This window comes from Apaloderma vittatum, unplaced genomic scaffold, assembly GCF_000703405.1.
Source record: "Apaloderma vittatum isolate BGI_N311 unplaced genomic scaffold, ASM70340v1 scaffold10215, whole genome shotgun sequence".
Taxonomy (NCBI): Eukaryota; Metazoa; Chordata; class Aves; order Trogoniformes; family Trogonidae; genus Apaloderma; species Apaloderma vittatum.
Genome location: NW_009718793.1, coordinates 67,326 through 86,579, shown reverse-complemented (window position 1 = coordinate 86,579; position 19,254 = coordinate 67,326). Strand labels below are relative to the sequence as shown.

Below are 19,254 nucleotides of genomic sequence, written 5' to 3'. Positions count from 1 at the left end.
GAATGCCGGCAAGCTTGTAACTGCTGTTCTGGAACAGGGCACAAGGAGAGAAAAGCTTAGTTTCTTTTCAGCTGGAGGTACAGATTACAGCCAACAGAATTCCCATGTGGAAAGAGAAGACAGGGGAGGAAAAGGAAGGACACAACCTCAGAGAAAAGTAAACTGCCTGCTAAAATAGTTTAGGAAAACCTGACAAGCAGAGGCCCTGGCAGGGTGGCCCAGCAAGAACTCCTCTCCATCAGCATTTCTAGTGGTCTGGAGCGTTGGGAGGCAGAGGCTCGCTCCCGGGGGAGCCGACTGCAGCGTTTCTGTCGCAGCCCTTTCTGCCAGTCCTCCCGCACCCACAGCGCCACGGGGCTCCTCTTCCGTGCGAGCAGCGAGCCCAGCCGAGCTCCTTCACTGCACGTACACTCTTGAGGCAGTCACTTCTTCCGTAAACAGTTTCTACCCCAGTTTTCAGTCATCCAGCTCAGACAATTTGCTATATGGCTTGTGGGCAGCTCAGGCTTTCCAAGAGAGAAATTATAAGCCCTCTGCCTCAGTGATCATGCTCATTCAAAGGTCGCTCAATCCTGTGGTGATTTGCATGACCTATAACATCTTATCAGCAGCGTGACATCAGATTTCCTTCCTCTGCTGAATGCACGGCACACTAATCTGGCAGAGTTGAACTCATGCTCTTCTTCGTGAGCTGTGTATTTAGCTGTACAGGTATGGTTTACTTACTACTATTGAGCAAGTGGCTATTTCTAGGGTAACGACAGTGATTATCCATTGTGCTGTACTCACTTCCTTGATAAAAGGTTCCTGGGGAATCACCTCTGTGCTAGCAAATACATCAGCATAAAGCTACTCACGATTAAAATACGCAACAGGAGTAACTGACATTTAATTCAATGCAAATCACGACAGGCCCTTTCCCTTTTCCCAAGAAAGGGGAATCTGCAAGGTTAAAGATTGCTATAATACTCATAAAATATCATGTTTTTTCATGACCCAAAATTATACAATTTCAGGTTCGATCATTTTTTTCAGTTCTTTCATTTCTTTCTGCATAGTAAGGTAAAATATCACATAAACTCAAATTAATGATACCTTTTTAAATGTCATAAGTCATACTCAATAAACTTTAGGAGATCAATTAGGAACCCGTGTTTTTTTTAAAAGCCAGAGTTAAAAAATGGCTTTACAAGAAGTGGAATCAAAATATCTAGCTTTCACAAAATAGAGTAGAACGGGCAGATTATCAAATATGCATTAACATATTCATACGCATTGGCAGCTTAACATGTGAAACTTCAGTGATCTGTTTCTAAAGAAAACTCATCACTGATGCAGCTCTGCTTGCCTCCCCAGAAGTTAGGGGCAGGGAGCCAAACAAAATAGAGAAGATGATCAGAAGCAGGGAGACTTCTTATCAAAAGCACAGTTTCCAAACTGGACAACTATACATTACGAACACAGTGGAAAAAAACCCCACCCTTGAGATATGAAAGAATATCCAGTGAATGCTCATTTAACAGAAGAAAGTTCTCTAGCAGCCACATATTTTCTGTAATTTCATCTTTCTGCCATCAAGTACGGCTACACTAACAAACGGTGTTTACACAAGGAAAACTGCCGCTGCCTGAAAAATTTCAGAAATTTCATCTATTCTCTTAGTCTTCTACATTCCCTCAATCTCACAGCAAAATCATTTCCTAGCATTTCATACACAAAGCTCACGCCAGCCACTTTAATTTTCAAATGTTCACACTTTAAGCTTTGTCAGTGAAAAAAAACATTAACAATTCAGAACTAAGTGGTTTTAATATTTGATGTTTTGTCTGGAATGCAGCAGGCCGTGACTGTCATTTATTCCCTGTGCTCACATAAATCAGATTTAAAACATGCACCTGAAAATAGAATTTCATCAGTACATTTCAAGCTTTTGCCACTAACTGGCACGACAACTTCTTACACAAGTGGTTCATTTTAAAAAGTTTTTTTAGTATGGAATTTGCAGGATTCTGCAGCCTCCACGAGCTAATTCCACCTTTGATCCAATTTCGATGAATGTGATGTAGCTACGAGAAGGATGATTTTGCCCATTGACTCAGTGAAAGCAACTGTATCATCAAAAACTGAGGAGAAGCTGGAGTTACTAGACAACGCTTTTGAATTTTCCCAAAGACAGTGTTTATTCTGATTTATTGCAGTGCTTGCAGCAGTTCCTCAAAACAGCAACATAAGTTTCAGATGTATTCAAAGTTGGAGATTTCACAAAGTTAACACTATTTTTACAAGAAAAAAAATCTTTTTTTTGTAGTAGCATCTTCTGAGCTCGGAAACTGCCAGAGCTCTTTTCAGAGGTTCATTCTGTCTCACAATCTAATAAAGAGCAGCTGAAGCACGAGCTTTGAAGGCAAGTCTGAGAATCACTTCTCCATATAGTTACACTTCATAATTTAAACATGCGAAGCCAAAGGTTTATGAAACATTGCACCAAACAAGACATAAAACTCCACTCATTTATCTACAAGAAGCACACACTAGAAACCCATTCAGGTTTGTTAAATCAGGTGCAGAAAAGGGTTCCGAAATGTATACCCTTTGTCACCTCTTTGAGATTCAAGGAACGTTATCTTTCCAGACACCTCCAAAGTAACATTGTTCTTTTTTTTTTCTGCTTGCAGATACAGCTATCAATTTTCATTCAAAATGTACTATACAGCAAAGAAAGGAGGAAACAATGGCTCTCTAAGCTATTGGAAAGCCTTGCCCTGCTATGCATGCATGCCTTCAGGAATGAAAGTCAGGGTGCGGCCCCACCCATATGAAAAGAACTTCCTATAGCATTAGAAAAGGAAAAAAAAAAACCAAAAAAACAAACAAAACCCCCCACCAAAACAAAAACCACACCACTTTAAGGTACAGCAAATAACAGTATCTGAAACAACTCTTCTGAAAAATAGTCATGAAAAAGGAAAGTGCACCCTTTCTACAGGTATCTTCAAATCAGCTTTGGAATTTCTCCATAGTTATTGAGTTCTCTTTTAGTTTCCGTGGCGCGGCCAAGAAAAAGACATTGCAAAAACTTGTAACTGTATGTTCAGTTCCCAGGATTTACTCCTAAAAGAGCAGGATTCTCTGTTGCTGATACACCACTATCGCCGAACTCCACCCAGTCAGAGCTGCAACTAACCTGAAAGTGCAGCCTGAGGAGAACAAATTGCTTGCAGCTCGTTCATCCTCTTCTTATCAATGGTATTCACAACCCAGAGGGTCTATTCATGTATTATGAATGAATAGGTTTCCAATGGCAACGTTTCCAAAGGAACAGTTAGGCCTCAAGAGCCCATAAGAAAGGGTGGGGAACCTCAATAATGTTGCTTCAAGGAATGGGGGAGCTGGGGTTTAAAAGTCCTTAAAACAGATATAGTGTCCGTCCACAGTCTTTAGGAATAAAGAACACTTCAAGCCATTTCTAGCAGCAGCCCCAAAATTAGCTGATACAGAAGACACCGAGCAAATTAATAATCGTAACCACCACACAGTCCACTTGTGTAAAAGGCTTGATAAGCTAAATTTGCATTCTTTTCTCTCCCACTCTTGCAATCAGCTTGGTGCCTTGTTTAAAACACAGCCACCCTCTTCATTCTACAGCATGCAGAAGCATAATGAACAACCGGGGGCCAAAACAGAAGGAGCAACCCAGCAGCAGCCACCAGGAATAAAACTGAGCAAACTTGAGCATTTTAGACCTACCCATCTTTGTAGAAAAATAGCTTAATCAGTGCAGTGCTGAGGATAAAATCCTTGCAGAGACGGAGCTGCAGTTCCGCAGTAATCCAAACGAACAAACCATCATCTGTCAGTATTTCAAGCCTCACACGTAAAACTGTTTAAGAATCCCTATCACAGCACAGTAATTATTAGACGCACGAAGGATTTTGTGCTCTAAGGAATGACGCTCCATTCCACGAAGAGGACAGGTGGAAAGAAAAATGGAAGAATAAGAGGAGGCCCAGTGAAGTCGTCATGAATTTTTTTTCCCCCCCAGGGTCATTTACAAGTGGGAGACCCCTTCAGGATTCAAACCAATCAATCTTTATTTAGCACATCTTTTTCTCACTCAGCCCGTGTAGAAAGACTGCAGCAAATGGTGCAAGGGATTGTGGGATAGGGATGCAGCAGAGAGCTGCAACGAGATTCGCTGGGTTATTTTTTTTCCTCCCTACTCAGCAATCAGCTGTTTCGAGGCTCCGCGCAGGGCCATTGAATTTGGTCACCAGAATGTTATTACAGGATTAGCAGGCGGAGACAGCTACCACTGTGCATCTGGCATGTCAATGCAGCTAAGAAATACATATGCAAATATTACAAATCAGAAAAAGGATTTAACTCTGAAGGGGAGAATAAATAGAATGCAACATCCATTAATAGGAAAGTCACCACAGATGAAATGAAAGCACTTTCGTTTATAGAGAAAGCTTAACACTTAATGATTCCACCCTGATTTGTCCCAGATTTAGAGTGTTTCTTGGAACATAATTCTTCCCTGCTCCAACTTTCCAGCAACAACAAAAGACCCCACAAACGCTCTTTGTCTTTCCAGATGTTTAAAACAGAAGCAAAGAACCTCTTTAGAAAGCTCTGTTACTGACACACAAACCAGCAGCAGTTTCTTCTACTAGAGCTGCGTATTTGACCTCAGACTCAAGTTAAATATTTAAGGTGGCAATTAGTAAACTCATATTCAAGGAATGCGAGAATCAAAGCTAACAGTCTGTTCAACCCATATACAAACATTAATGCAAAGGTGCAGTCTCTTAGTTAATCTGTTTACTTTTTAAAAAAAAAATTAAAAGTCACAGATCAATTCAGATTTTACTAGGTTATTATCAAAGAAAATAAAAAGAAAATTGGCGTCTGGTATTTTTCAGTTATGCAGAGAAGGTTGTTAAAAGATGCTTGTGAATACATAGACACAAATGAAGTAAAGTAACATAATATTAGCTTTGTTTTCCAGTACAACAGCTGGTGGATTTTGCAGACAAGGTAGTATTTGCATCTCTAAATACACTGTATCTTTTCTTTTGAAAAAACCAAATCATATGCAAGTATTTCAGCTAACAGAGGCTAACAAAGCTTCCCACAAATAAAAGGGCACAAAGGTCCATTTGCATCCAGAAGAAAAAATGTGGGGTTTAAATACTGTCTGTGCTACTCTGACTTTATGAGGACAGATATAGTTAGTTTAGAAGCTTAAAATGTCCTAAATTCTTTAAGCACAGTTTCCAGAATATAATATTTATTCTATTCTTGGACTGATGAGGTAAAAAGTATTAATAATCATTTAGCATGACTGAAATGAAATCTAAATTCCTATTAAAAATATAGATTCTGCGTACATCATTTACTTTCCATATTGGTTTTATGCATCAGGCAGATAGCCTGGTTTCCCTGGGTAATGCCCACAGGGCAAAAGCATGTTGTAATCCAGTTTATAACTTGAAATGAAACATCAGGCAGTGTGTGTGCATGTATTAGGATTTTGGGTGCCAAAATATAGCTCCTCTGATTCCTTTAACGTGTTGAACTCTGTCAAATTGAAAGAACAAGGTATGTTGCATTTTAGCTTCAGCATTCAGCAGATGCGAAGAAGCAGGCTCTTGCACAGCAGGATTCACAGTTTAAAAAAAGGCCAGAAATTTTCAGCACATTTTTGGAGTGGTGGTTTCTCATGTTTGGTCAAGGTTCGTTTTCTTTCCAAACTGTCTAGAGAATCCCCACTGCAAAGAGCAAGCAATGTATTTCACTCTCACAACAAGGAGATCCAAGGCCTTTTACTTGTGCCAATGGAACAAAGACACACTTAAAGCAAAAATCAAGAGAGAAAATTCAGAACCAGGGTGGAAAACACACGTTCAGAAGCATGCAGACATCACTTAGCTGCTTGCTTTTCCTTGCTCATTTCAAGCATCAAATGTACGTTCACTAAACCAGAATGACAAGTATTGCCCACGATACTGTTTCCATTTGCTGTCAGTAGTAAGGACCGCATACCATACCCCTTGAATCGGAACCAATCCCACAACATACCTCATGGCCAAAGGAAACTGCGGGAGACACAGCTGCAGCCACTCTCACCAGGATCTACACTACCAAATGAGAAATTGCTTTAAAGCGCTGTTCTCTCACAAGGAACTCTGAAAAGCTTCCTGCAGACAATGAGCTGATATTCTGCAAATAATCCTACTTCTTCAAAAAAACATAAATGTGGTACCGAGGCAAGGAAAATGAAACAAAAAGTCACAGCGTTTCCCTTGAGATTTTTGTTCTTACATGCTGAACGGTGATATGTGGGTTCTTTCTCCCTTAGTGAAGAGGAAATGGATTCGTAGCTCAGTGAACAATCGTGCACTTTACCCCCACAGCAGTTAGTACCAGCCTGTTTCAAATAGGTTTATTGTATGTGTTTCTTTTGAGGTAGGAGATGGGAGTGTGGGTTATGTGCTTGGTTTTGTTGTTTTTTGGTTTTTAGAAAAAATAAACAGGCTAGTTTCCCTCAGAAATTTGCAGCACTCATCATTACTGCTGACATATGTATCTTGCTGACTAGTGAAGTAAGTTCTGGGGAAGAAAATACACAGCACATGCCAGCTTTGTAGTGCCATGGAAGAGTGATTTAGCCCCTGTTATCATCCCCTATAAATGACAGGGGTTTTGAATATTTTATTCTTTTCCCTGTTCCAAACACAACCTGAACTCATATTCTTAGGGAGCCCATAAAGCGTAAGTTACCAAAAAAAAACCCACAGCTAATTTACAGACCATATCTAGATAGTGACATATCCTTCCCTAATATACAACAAGCCATCCAAACACTCCAGGTTAAGATTAATGGTCTGTACTGAAGCCTGTACTATGAATTGACTGAAGCAAGAGTAGTCTAACTTAGCCTGATGTACATGACAGATTTTAAGATCAGCAGAAAAAAAAAACCAACTTGGTTAACCCAGACTAAATGCTCAGCTAATATAGTCCTGGCAATTAAGACGGACTGGAAAATAAGATGTGGGAAAGACCAGAAATCAACTTCCCAAAGTCAATATGCTGGGAAGGAGGACTAGTTTGGGAACACAAATACAGGAGAGGATGAGCTGTTACAGCCATCACTCAGCTCCATATCCTTAATTTGACCCTGGCACCAGAAAAGCAAGTGGGGTGAAACAACTAAGTTTTGTTGTTATGGGACCATGCCGACATCAGAAATCAAGAGGCCTTAGTGATCCTCAGAAGACAGCAGTGGTGGAGGCACCTTTACCTTTCCCCACGGTGGCTGTGCACCCATGCAGAGCCGGCAGCTCCTGCACAGGAACTCTAACTTCCAGCCTTGACTCCACAGTCTCCAGTAGCCCAGGCTGTAGCTCACATGGGCTGGCAAGAGCCACAGCTTCTTCCCACTGTGGGCTTGTAGCCAGAGGGCACGTCTGGCCTGACATGAGCTCTGCTGGGTCCTGTTTCCACGCCACCAGCCACAGCCTGCAGCCATGATCACTCCCCCATCTTGTGATCCAGCGGAAGAGATGCGCTTCCCCAAGGCTTGTGACCAAACACGTGGCTTGTCATAGCCTGGGAGGCAAAGAACTTGAAAGGTTTGCCTGGGATGTAATGCTGAGCTGCTGGAGACCTTCTAAGCTCCCCCGCACCCATCCTCCTATGCCTCTTCCACCTTATTCTATTTCCTTCTACCTTCTGCTTATGCCTATTTCAGCTTGCTGATGTGGCAGCACAACTGGAGCCAGGCTGGGACAGCCTGGCCTCCCTGCTCAGCCAGCCCAAGCTTGGCTGATGTGACCGTATTCCCTCCCTGTCTCCCGCACTAATACTGCAAGTCAAGCAGCACCAAACACAAACTGCTTTTCTCCCATCTGTGTTTCTCTGTCCCCTTTCATGTCCTTGTCACTGAGGTGGCAGGACCAGGCACCACAGTCATCAGAAACAAGCTCTGCGTTCAGGCCTTTCTTTTGCACAGCAATGGACTCACCTGCAGTACCACTGTCAGATGGTGATATCATGAATTAGGTTTCTTTCAAAATCTTTCAACTGCTAAAGGCAAGGGAATAACAGGAATATAAGCCACTGCTATAAATTAAAGCCTTGCTTAATAGTTTTACATGTTTAATGCTCTGTTGCTTTTTCCTCCTTCCTTTCCTCAATCTGTAATCAAAGCTTATAATAGGGTGAACACTGAAACACATAGATGGGCCTCTTATAGTCCAATTTGTATAGAAGAGTTATGGCTGGTATGTAACATCATTTTTCTACTCTCTTCCCAGCCTCACAACTTCTCTGCAGTAGCCCTTCTCCACCACCCTTTGGTGGTGCAATAGTTCTGCTTCCATACCCATGTCCCAGCTGTCCTGATCAAGTGGGGACCTGCTGTGGCTTCCCTGCATCCCTGCACACACCAAGGGACAAGCCTGGCAGGTTAGAGCTCATGTGATCACACAGTTGTCACTCATCTAAGATACAATACCTACTTTAAGGCTATTTGTCTGCTTTCAGGACCTCATTTTGGGTCACAGCCTTGCACCATAAGTTCCAACACACTCGGAGAACACTGGATTTACTGCACTTGCAAGGACACTTTGAGTGCTTTCAAGTGGAAGTCCACGAATCCCCAACCAAAAGGCCACTGAGATTTCAGAGCAAAGAGGTAGGAAATTAAGGGAAAATGGCATGCTAAGGGAAATGATAGGATTAAACTGTCACATATCAGGTAAAATGACAGTCTCAGAGCTGTCATTTAGCTGCCATCTCCATGTTTAATAGAATGCTGTATTCTTGGGTGTACAATTAAAAAAAAAATCTACAGTAATGTAGGTCCAACTAATTATTTCAGGGGCTAGATGTTGTGCAGGCCTAAGCAAGAGGATTTAAAATTGTACACTTGCCATCCAAAGCAGCATTCAGAGCATCTATACAACCCCCCCCACTCTGATTCTCTACCTAGTGCTGTTAACATCACCCTTACAATTGCACATTTTTGACTTTCTGGACCTACCTATTTTGTTAATGCTGACAGATCTCTGTTCACTCTTTAGAGATTTATAGGTTCAAATAAAACCAAATTAAACTGATGAATAATTAAAACTGCACATCAAATCAACTGCTCCTCTCCATGGAGATCACCGTTAACCCCTTAAGGCACAGGATAACGGGCAGTACAGACGAAACGCAGGAGGCTGAGCAAGAATCTATTTGAAAAGAAGTCCTTGGCCTTTTCTGCCTACTGTTAGATATAAGGTACATTGAAAAACTCTCTAGGCATTTTCTGCACAGATGCTGGGCAATGGCAAGAAACGTAAAAGCACTGAGCTGCATGGTGAAGGCTGAACTGCTCAGAGACCATCCCCTCCACTCCCTCGTGAGACACTCCTCTGGATCTGCCACACACAGCATCTCCAATTGACCTTACAGTTCCGCAAGTCTCCCTTTAGGAGAGATGATACACATCAGACACTGGAGTTCAGTCATATATTCTCTGCTGACCACTGTAAAGCAAGGATCCTTTGCTACTGTTTCCATTTACTTCAGTAGGATTTTGTTGAACTAGCACAAAGTTCAGATCAGCAAGGGATAAGGCAGCACCCAGGAATCACCACATGCCACATAACTTCTTCAGAAAATTTACTTGGAAACTGCCAGCCCTTTAGAATTTTTTCTTGCAACCTTCAAAATCCCATTTGCCAGCAGATACAGCATATGAAAAATAAAGCAGGAGAAAAAAAAATAGGTGTTTCACAGCAAGAAACAGCAGATGGAATATAAGCATTAAAAAAGCAAACAATGGAGGCAGAAAGTGAAGGAATTTATGTTGGTTTAGCACACAGCAGATAGAGTGCCTGAACAGGTAAGCTTTCTGCCAAAAACACATCTTGGAGAGGGACTATGAAAGAGGGGGAAGGAAGAGCCCCTGTCCAGCCTGCGAGCAGGCTGAATCCACGCTAACATCCTCTGCGGCACTTATATTGCTTAAAAGACAAAATATTGGTTGCTGCACTTCCATATTTCCCATAGCTTTTGTACAATACGTACCTCATTTTTTTCCCAGATCCCAGCAGCGATGTTACCTTCTACGTCTGCCAAATCTTCTTCCGAACTGAAATGTTTTCCAGAAACACAGCAAAATGTCTAAACATCTATATCGTCCTTGGGTTCAGAGAAAACCTTGCTCGAGCATTAAGTGCAGGGAGAGGTTTACCCAGGCAGGCTCTTTACGTTGGCAAAAGCGCAACGCAGAATTTTCACAGCAAGTAGGTAAACACGTAGCTGTGTAGTCTGGCAGCACCAGCAATAGTGAGAAACAATGTCAGAACAACCTTGGTGAAAGGAGCTTGGCTGCCTTTAACAATGGTTGTAGGCACAGGAGCTGAACCAACCAAACAACAGTAACAAAAAACTATCCACACCTCCTTCGGCGAGCTCCACACACACAGAGCCTGAGCGTACCGGCTGCAACGCTGCGTCCTTCTCCGCACTCACAGGGTCACTCCATTTGACTTAGGAGAAGTCAGCTCCAGCGGTTCAAAACTTGGAAACACCCAGTGGCTGAGCTTCACCCAGTAAACATGTCTTTCCAGTCCTCTGCAAGGACACTCATTTGCTGACTGCGTGCCAGCCCTCCTATTTAAAGCACTGTTGTTATGGGGAAAACCTGGAACCTTTCTACAGCACAGATGAAGTGCTCCCCATATCTCGTGCCTTATCTGCAGAAATGCATGAAGTCCCAGCATGTGTTTCCACAATGGAGTTTCACTACAGTCACGGTAAGATGCAGCCATCTGACTGCAGAGCCCACCATCTCCTTGCGTGGGCAGGATCTCCAGCAGTCCTTTCTCAGGGCCTAGCAAGCAGCTTGGCTGGCTCGACCCCAGTTTTCCTCAACCCCTTTCCTTGAGGTACAAGATTTTATACCTGGCACAAGCTGCAAGGAGCAGCAGTGGTAAAAGGTGTCCACCTCTACGCTCCATCTCCAAAAATAACTCTCCTAAGCTTTCTCTTAGACATCTCTGCCAGGTTCTCATCACTCAGGGCAGGTTCAGGCTAGATGCCCGAGGCTCCTACAGGGGCATTGCCAGGCTGCTCATAAGCAAATGCCCAACACTGACATGGGTCAGACTTCTGCAAAAATTACATTCTTAGGAGACCCTCATACATATCTTACTGCATGAAAATCAGTTGTCTTGACATCACAACTTACAAAGCAACAGTTAATGAAAGGAGGACAGCAGAACCACTCATAATGACATAATTTTAAGACTCTCTGAAGCTAAACTGGGATACACAGTTCATTCATTGCTATATAAAAATACATCAATTTTACTTTACAGGAAAAACATTTTTAAGCATGTGAGAAGCAAATTATGAAACAGTCTAGAAAACAATATGAACGTAGTTGCATTTTTGAATAAAAAAAACCCACAACCAAACCACACTTGGAAAAAACATTGGCATCAGGACAGCTAAGAACAATATTATCTTAAATCAGCCATGTTATCATTTGGATTCTGGTAGTACCTGGAAATGTCTTCCAAGTACCAGAATCCCACTGTGATAGGCCCTAGCTACACAGTTCCTGTCCAAGCATAGCCAGTCCATGTCTTAACACCTCTGACAGTTCAACTATTGCCATTTAATCATATCCGTGACACTAAGTACCTTTCTACACTATGAAATAAGTTTTCATAGCCAGCCATTCATTTGGATGAGGCCTATTTCGGAAGCGCAAGATAGTAGCTTAATCTTTTGCAGTCAGAGAACAGGAGCAGAATCTTGGCATCCTCCTCCCTTTGCAAACTCTATAGGAAGATATGAGAACTGCCTGACACTTTAGAAGTAGACCTTGTGGTGACTGTGACAAGATGTACCATGCTGCTATTAATACAGGTTGTATGTAGTAAATAACAAAACTTGTTAGAGGTGCAGGTAAAGAAACCAGCTCTCTGAACTGCTGTTAAAAGTAATTGACAAATCCTAGTGGAAAGCTAGTTACAAATAGGTACAAATAGGACATACAGACTCTGCACTATCTCAGGTACTGAGCTTGTCTCACTCAGTGAGGAAGTGTTAGGAAGTGTTTCAAATACCCCAAATGCTTTTGTAAGGCTGATGAAACAGCAATCACCAAGTTTTTGTTAGGTGGAGCCTGCTGTACTCCGTGTTAAATTTTATTCACAATTTAATTCACTATTTATATCACTTGCTTTGGCCACAGATGAGAAATCCCCTTTAACACAACTAGTAATGTTCTGGATACTGTTTCATCCTGTGAGCTGTGAAACCCACTGCCCCAGGATGCTACAGTTGTTAGTATTCAACAGGCATTCCAGAAGAGAAGGACAAATTCACAGTAGATAAATTGATTAAAGATTTTAAAATACAAAAACGTCACCTCTACCAAAAACAGAACTGGAAACACAAATCATTGAAGATGCAAGAGCATTCTGGAGAGTACCACAATATGTCTGATCTATTCTTATGCCCTTATGTAGGCATCCACTGTGAGGCACCACTCAAATTATAAGGCTAAGCTAGATTTACTTTTTATTTGACCCAGACAAACTTTCAAATTACTCAGTGTAGACGTCACAGGAGCTAAGTTGCCACTCCCTTCTGGCATAGTGGACATTAGTGGACAACAATGGCTCCTCAGGGCTGTTTTTATCACTTTGCAGAGCCCTGTCAGTTAGGGATGTCAGGCAAAATGAATCCATCAGACGGACCCCTTAACACACTGCACAAAGAATGCCAGTCAGGGCCACAGAGTACCTTCAGCACGTACGCCCATTTCTAAGTCATACAAACAAGACACATAACATTGGAGTCTGACTAGTCATCACCTCAAGCAGAGAACCCTTTCTGAATGGAGTACCAACCTATCATTCCTCCCCACTTCCTACTTCATTCTCAAATTTACTTGATCCTTAAGAAAAGAGAGACTTCTACTGATATTTCCTCAAAAGTGACCTTCACCTTGTTTCTCTACAGAGGTACTCTGTGTTATGCTGAATGCAATGCCATAGAGATGGGGGAAACCAAGTGCTGATTACTGTCCTGGTTCTCCTCATTTAAAAGTTGTCCACCTTCCCCAACAGACGTCCCTGCTAAGGATGCACAACTTCAGAACATGCCTTCAGCAAAAGCACATCCCAGAGATAAAACAATGATGGTTGGTTGTTCAGAAAGTAAAAGCCATCATTCAGCAGCACAGATAAAAATCCATCCCAAAAGTTAAATATGGGAAGAAGCCTTCTCGCTCTTCTACTTAGTTGTATTCAGGATTGTGCAGTACGTCAGCTACTGATACGACAAAAAATTTTGGACTTTGCAAGCATAGGAAATTATTTGTGGAACCACTCTATTTTTTTGCAAATTCACCTTATTACATACAAATATTTGTCATGCACCAGTCTAGTCTGGGGTTTCGGTTTTGAGGTTTGGTTTTTTTTGTAGAAGAGAATAGCAAAAAGAACCCAAAATTTATTAGACTGAGGAAGCTAAAGAATGAAGGTGTTCTCTGCCTACACAGAACATGTAGGGCAGTTCTTACAAAACAGTCCTCTGTTACATACAGTCTTCTGTTTCCTGTGTAATAAAGGCTTAAGATCACCCAGTGAAGATAAGTGTTAATAAAAGATTACCTTTGTAAATGAATGGAAAATTATTCATCTTTAATTAATAATGAAGTATCTCAGACCATATTTATATTTCTCAATCAAAATCTATTTCCAGCATTTTAGATGCCTAACTGCAAGGTAAAAAAAATACCACTGCGTAATTGATAAATAGATAACATCTTCATGGTGCAACACTTACCTATTATAAAATGAACCACAATGCAGAAAGTTCAGCTGTTCCCAAGACTATGCATAGGAGACTAAAAATTAAGTAGTAAGTAAAGAGAAGAGTTTGTTCTTTGCAGAGGGTCCAGCAAGCTTTCCAAGCACTTTGAGAAGACTATATATCATAGTATTGTCTCAGAGTAACACTCAGGACAAAAAACAAATAAAATTACATGGTATGAAATTAGGCTGTGACTTATGTGATTTTTGGGCCCCAGTTTTTCCCAACCCAAATACATGCAATGACTTGAGCTCTAAATATCAAATTAAATCTGCTTCCAAGAGAACAACTCAAAATCCACCTGCAGAAGCTTATCTTGTGGGAGTTAATCCTTGAAGGTTTACACTAGCACTTCCACCAATATAGGAATTACAGGAGAGAAAGTTGTAGAGGGGTGTTTCACTGGAAGGCGAAAAAACCCCAACCCTGTACAAATGCAGAAAGACTGTGGCAACTTTTCTTCTTGAACAGTACATGTACACTGTAAAAACATTGCTCTTCAGCCCTGAGTTTTCATTCCTGCAGGTCATTTTAGTTTCTGAGGAACATGTAAGCAGTCTAATTCACAGTACTGACAACATATAGCTGTTCTCAGAAGAACCAGGGTAGCCTTGAAGACACCTGACATGACTGAACCTGGTGGCATCTGTTCTTCTGAAAGTCATGTTTCTCACAGAGCATGCAAGTTCTCTAATAACAGAGATCATGGGCCAAATATAGCTAGGGCTAAATATGGTACATATACTAAGTCTCTCCAAGGACTACTATGGAGATTAATGCATTTAGAGGCACAAAAAACCATGTGTGTTGTTCAAGAGCATTTCCAAGTCCAGCAAAATCTTTAAAGTGCAATCCTGCTGTTGTTGCATGAGATGCATTTGCTCAAGATTTCGTCGCTGCTTTGGAGGGTTTTTTGTTCTGCACAAGGTGCAGAAGCATCTTTGCACATTTGTGTTTTTATACTAGTCAGAGGTAAGCAGCTCAGAATAATCCAGTCACTGCTCCTTCCTTGCTAAATCAACTTCTGAACACTTCAGAAAACACACACCTTCAAGCTCAAAAATAACCAAGTTCTATTCAATTTTGATGTAGAAAGAGGCAGGTACAGTATAAATCTTTATAGACACTTTCACTTTTTCTTTAAGCCATGACTCCACACATGATAATTTTTCAAATGACAAGTTCAATTAAGGGGCATCCTCAAACCTAGCATTCAACTCCCTTGAAAAACATCAGAAAAAGAGGAGATTGTTACTCCATGTTTCCAGAATTGAAAAAAACCACCACATCAAGAACAGAAGCTCATGGCAGCACAGAACAAATAGCTTTGCATGACAAAAGAACAGAAAGTCACCCAGAAATAAACTGATCATACACATGTTTAGGCAGACTAATAACACTAAGACAAATAAATCCATACTGGATTAGGAGCCGGGATATTGCTGAACATTCATCTCATCCATTTAGAACCTGATAAAAAATAATTGCATCTATTCCAATCTTTGTCTCTTTCACAGAGGGCATCCGCCCTGGCATAAGAACTGAAGATCATCATCTACCTGATTAATTGCTCCTAACATGCATCCAAGACTGAAAATATTCCAAAGATTTACAGTGAGAGAGAATGACTAATACTTCTACGCATGAGCAAAAATGCTGACCATTAAAAGCAGAGTTGTCCAAAGCTCTTCCAGGGGAACATTCAGGGTATCCGTTTTTAAGTTATTTGTCTTGTCACGGTGGCAGGACATATTCCTAAAGTTATTACAGGTTAGACTTAACATTTAACAGTAAAGCATCACAGCCATCCCAGCAGCAGTTTGTTTGTAAACTACTGTAGCAATCCAGCTTTACAGGATATGTTTTGATGCATGTGTTAACAGGATCATCGTGTTATGTAGGAAGTGCCAGAATACATGCTGCTAACATTTTTCACATGTTTACTATTAGTCTGCTTCTTAATTTAGCTGTGCCTCTTTTAACCCTACTGCAACTACCTAGTAGCAAGATGGATGGAGCCAGCCAACATCTACCTGCCACACACTCCGTTCACACCTCAAGAACTATATTCCAATTGCCCTTTCAGTTCTTCCTTTTCAATGGATCTGCTTTTGAGTTATTGCCCTGAAGTCCAGCTGGCAAGTGGGAAGGCTGCCTGGTTGCCAGCAGACTTCTTCGCTGACTAGATCCTTGGCTGGCCCCACACACTCGTGCCAAACGAAGGTAAAGCCCTGAGAAGCATCTCAGCTTGCCGGGTGAGGAGTAGCTTCTGCCTTCTGACAGTGTTCATGTCTCCTTCTGTTTTCTTTTCTTTTCTTTTCTTTTCTTTTCTTTTCTGTTTTTATATTAAACTGATTTACCTTGGAGTGACATTACGTCATTTATTGCACTTTATGCTTTTCCAGTTCAAATTCCTATTTCTGAGATCAAACTAAATTACTGACTTCCAGCTGAATTCACCTTTGAAAGTAAGAAATGCCTAATCCAAATATAGCCAGCCACCCCAGTTATGAGAAAGAATAAGACATAATGCCAAGATATGTCTACAGATTCTGTGACAGAAAATGTCTACCAAGTCTGTGCCAGAAAACAAAGATAGATGTCTTTAATGTTACAATTTATAAATACTTAGTTATTTAAACTACAGAAATAAAACCCTGTCTCTATAGAAATAAAAAAAAAGTCAGGAAGTTTGACGTGAAATTCCATTTCCATCTCTCCAAAGGTCAACCTGAATTTTGTTCAGTGGGAGGTGGACTTTATTCCCATTGATCAAAAATAAAGAGGAAGAAAAATTAATCGTGCACACAATTTCTCACAAAACAGGAATTCTTCCAAACTGCATTTGCTAAATGTTTGCAATGAAACAGTTCTTTCCATTACAGGCACACGTCAATAGAAGCCCTACAGCACGCCAAGGGCCTGCCTCCAATCCATTCATGTCACATAACAAATACAAGAGCACGCCCAATTCTAGGTAAGTAAGTGTGTCCTAAATCTATCAAAAATGGAGGCCTAGATAGGTGAAGTCTCTTTACGGGAGTGCTAAGCCCTGTTATTTTCCCTTCACTACTTTAGAAACCTCCACGAAATGATTATTTCCCTTCCAATATTTATTCCTTTTAATAAATACTGATTTTGCTTCAGAGTCTTGTTTTTTTAACAGTTCATGTCATGTTTCATGCGACATTTCCTCCCATCCCCTCCTTTTTTTAACCCACAAACATCAGCAATCACAGAAACACAACCTGCAGTCTCTGGAAATAGCATATCTAATTTTGGTTGAAGGTGGCAGCCAAGCATAGGATCTGCAATAGTGGATTTCAACCTGACAGTCATTAGACTTCTTCAACACAGTCCCTGGAAGCTGACTAAAAAAAGCAAGTTCATGTAATGTTACTCTGCAAAATATGGGTGGGCAAAATGCCAGGAAAAAAAAATTAGGGATGGAAATTTTTTTTAAAAAAAAAGGTGGAAAACCTGTGTTGGAGTTTTCAGCACATTTGTAGATTCTTTAGAATTAAAGCTCTTTATAATACAGAATATTGCACTGTCCTTAAAACACCTATTTAACTCTGAAGAACTATTCCCTTCTATAATGCAATTGTATTAAGGATCATTCTTCACAAACTTAACATATTATTTGGAGCTACAGATATGTTTGCTGCCATATGCAAACAAATAGCTCAAGCTAGCTACACTTGCGTCCTCAGGCACATTTAATTTTGAGGAGATAATGTGCTTGCCAACTGATCAGATCCAACTCGTTTACATTTGACTCAGGGATTTATCCTAACCTAACTGTGCCTTTATTTTTGTTTAAATAGTTCATGTGTCTAGACACAATATTACATGTTTCTGCAAAACAGTGTGTGTTTAATACTTTATGCAGATTATTAAATTTCAGCTTCACTACAGTAATGCACAACACTTTGTTCTCTGCATTAAGACGCTCAAAACCTTTGCAGCTCATCTAATTCCTCCATTTTCCTCAAAGGAATCAGAAGCATCGCTGTGTTTACATAAGCTGCCCAAATTCTAGTTTTGTTATGAATTAATGAAATTCCATTATCAGGCACAGACAGGCCCAGAATGTTTTCATGATGGCTTCAAGCACCAATTATCTGGGATTTTCCAGTAAACAAACTGATCTTCAAACTAAACCTGGGATTGCTGGAGAAAGAATACTATAATGAGCTGAGGAAATCCCCCAGCACTTTTGTCATCTTTGTCCAGGTAAGGTCTAATTTTCCAAACACTGTGCATGCTGCTGGACATGCAGCAGAACTCAGACAGCACTTGTGGGGGCCATCAGGCCATGGACACTGCTTGTCTCAAACCAAGCTTCAAAACCAAGATTTCACTGAACTTGTATATTCTAGTAAGTACATGGAAAATAACTTCTGTAAAAAAGATGAACATTTAAGACCCCCCAAAAGAATCATTAAGCATACTTCTAATTTTTATTCTCTATCTGCCTCCCTTTATGAATTTCACAGAGAAACTAAAAGATTTTTCCCAGTTAGCTGAAATAAATGTTTCTACAATTTAAATTCTTCCATCTTCCCAGAAACCCTATAATCAATCTAGAATTGGTTCTATCATAACACTCACTTCGTGTTTCCTTCTGGCCCTCAAGCAGTACGTGTTAATGGTGCTCCTTGAAGCAACAAAGTTCTGTTTAGCCTTCTCCCTGAGGAAAGCCACTGTGTATTAAAGGTGTATCAAAGCCTTTTCTGATGAAAAAAGGATGAATCAAGAACTAAAATGAGCCCTCAATGAAGAAAAACCCAAGCTGTTCTTTATCACCAAACTGTGGGCACTGCCAGGGACTTTCTTCACAACTCAAGTTTGTCAAATGCTTTACTGAGAAGTTTGAGGAAAGCTTTGCTTTATGGTAAGCAGTTTTGGATGAGGGCCAAAGCACAGAAGCTTTATTTCATTTTATCAGCAGCTAACAGAATGATTCCCCCCCCCCCCCCCCCCCAGCCTGTCTAAATCTCTTTGAACAGCTGCACCCCCCCCCCCCCCCCCCCCCAAAAAAAATAAAATTCTCTGGAGACAAGGACTAACCTTCTCTTTCTGCTGGTTTTGTTTTCTAGCAAGATGGTCCAGTCCCAAAACCAGGTGCAGTAGCCTCCTGGCACCTTCTCTCTATAACCACTCCAGGCTTCAGATATCATGAGTCCATCCTCCAGAAAATTATGGGACTAGCTTCAAAATAAATAAGTTGACACAGATTTTAACAAATGAAGCCTTTTAATGTGCTATTCAAGCCCCACAGTTTATTTTCCCAAGTTTGTTCCAAATACTCCCATTGTCTAGAAACTCTCATTAGCATCACTAGTCAATGCTGGTTAG

At 40.9% G+C, this 19,254-nt stretch overlaps 1 protein-coding gene across 2 annotated transcripts in view; it reads right to left on the bottom strand.

The window, feature by feature from the left end:
- The window catches only part of TRIM2 (tripartite motif containing 2), a 42,122-nt gene extending 38,051 nt beyond the window's left edge, over positions 1–4,071 (bottom strand). For both annotated transcript variants that reach the window (XM_009870382.1, XM_009870383.1), the window contains exon 1: positions 3,748–4,071. The gene's annotated coding sequence lies outside the window, so the exon portion shown is untranslated. The remainder of the gene's footprint in view (positions 1–3,747) is intronic.
- Positions 4,072–19,254: the final 15,183 nt, after the last annotated feature.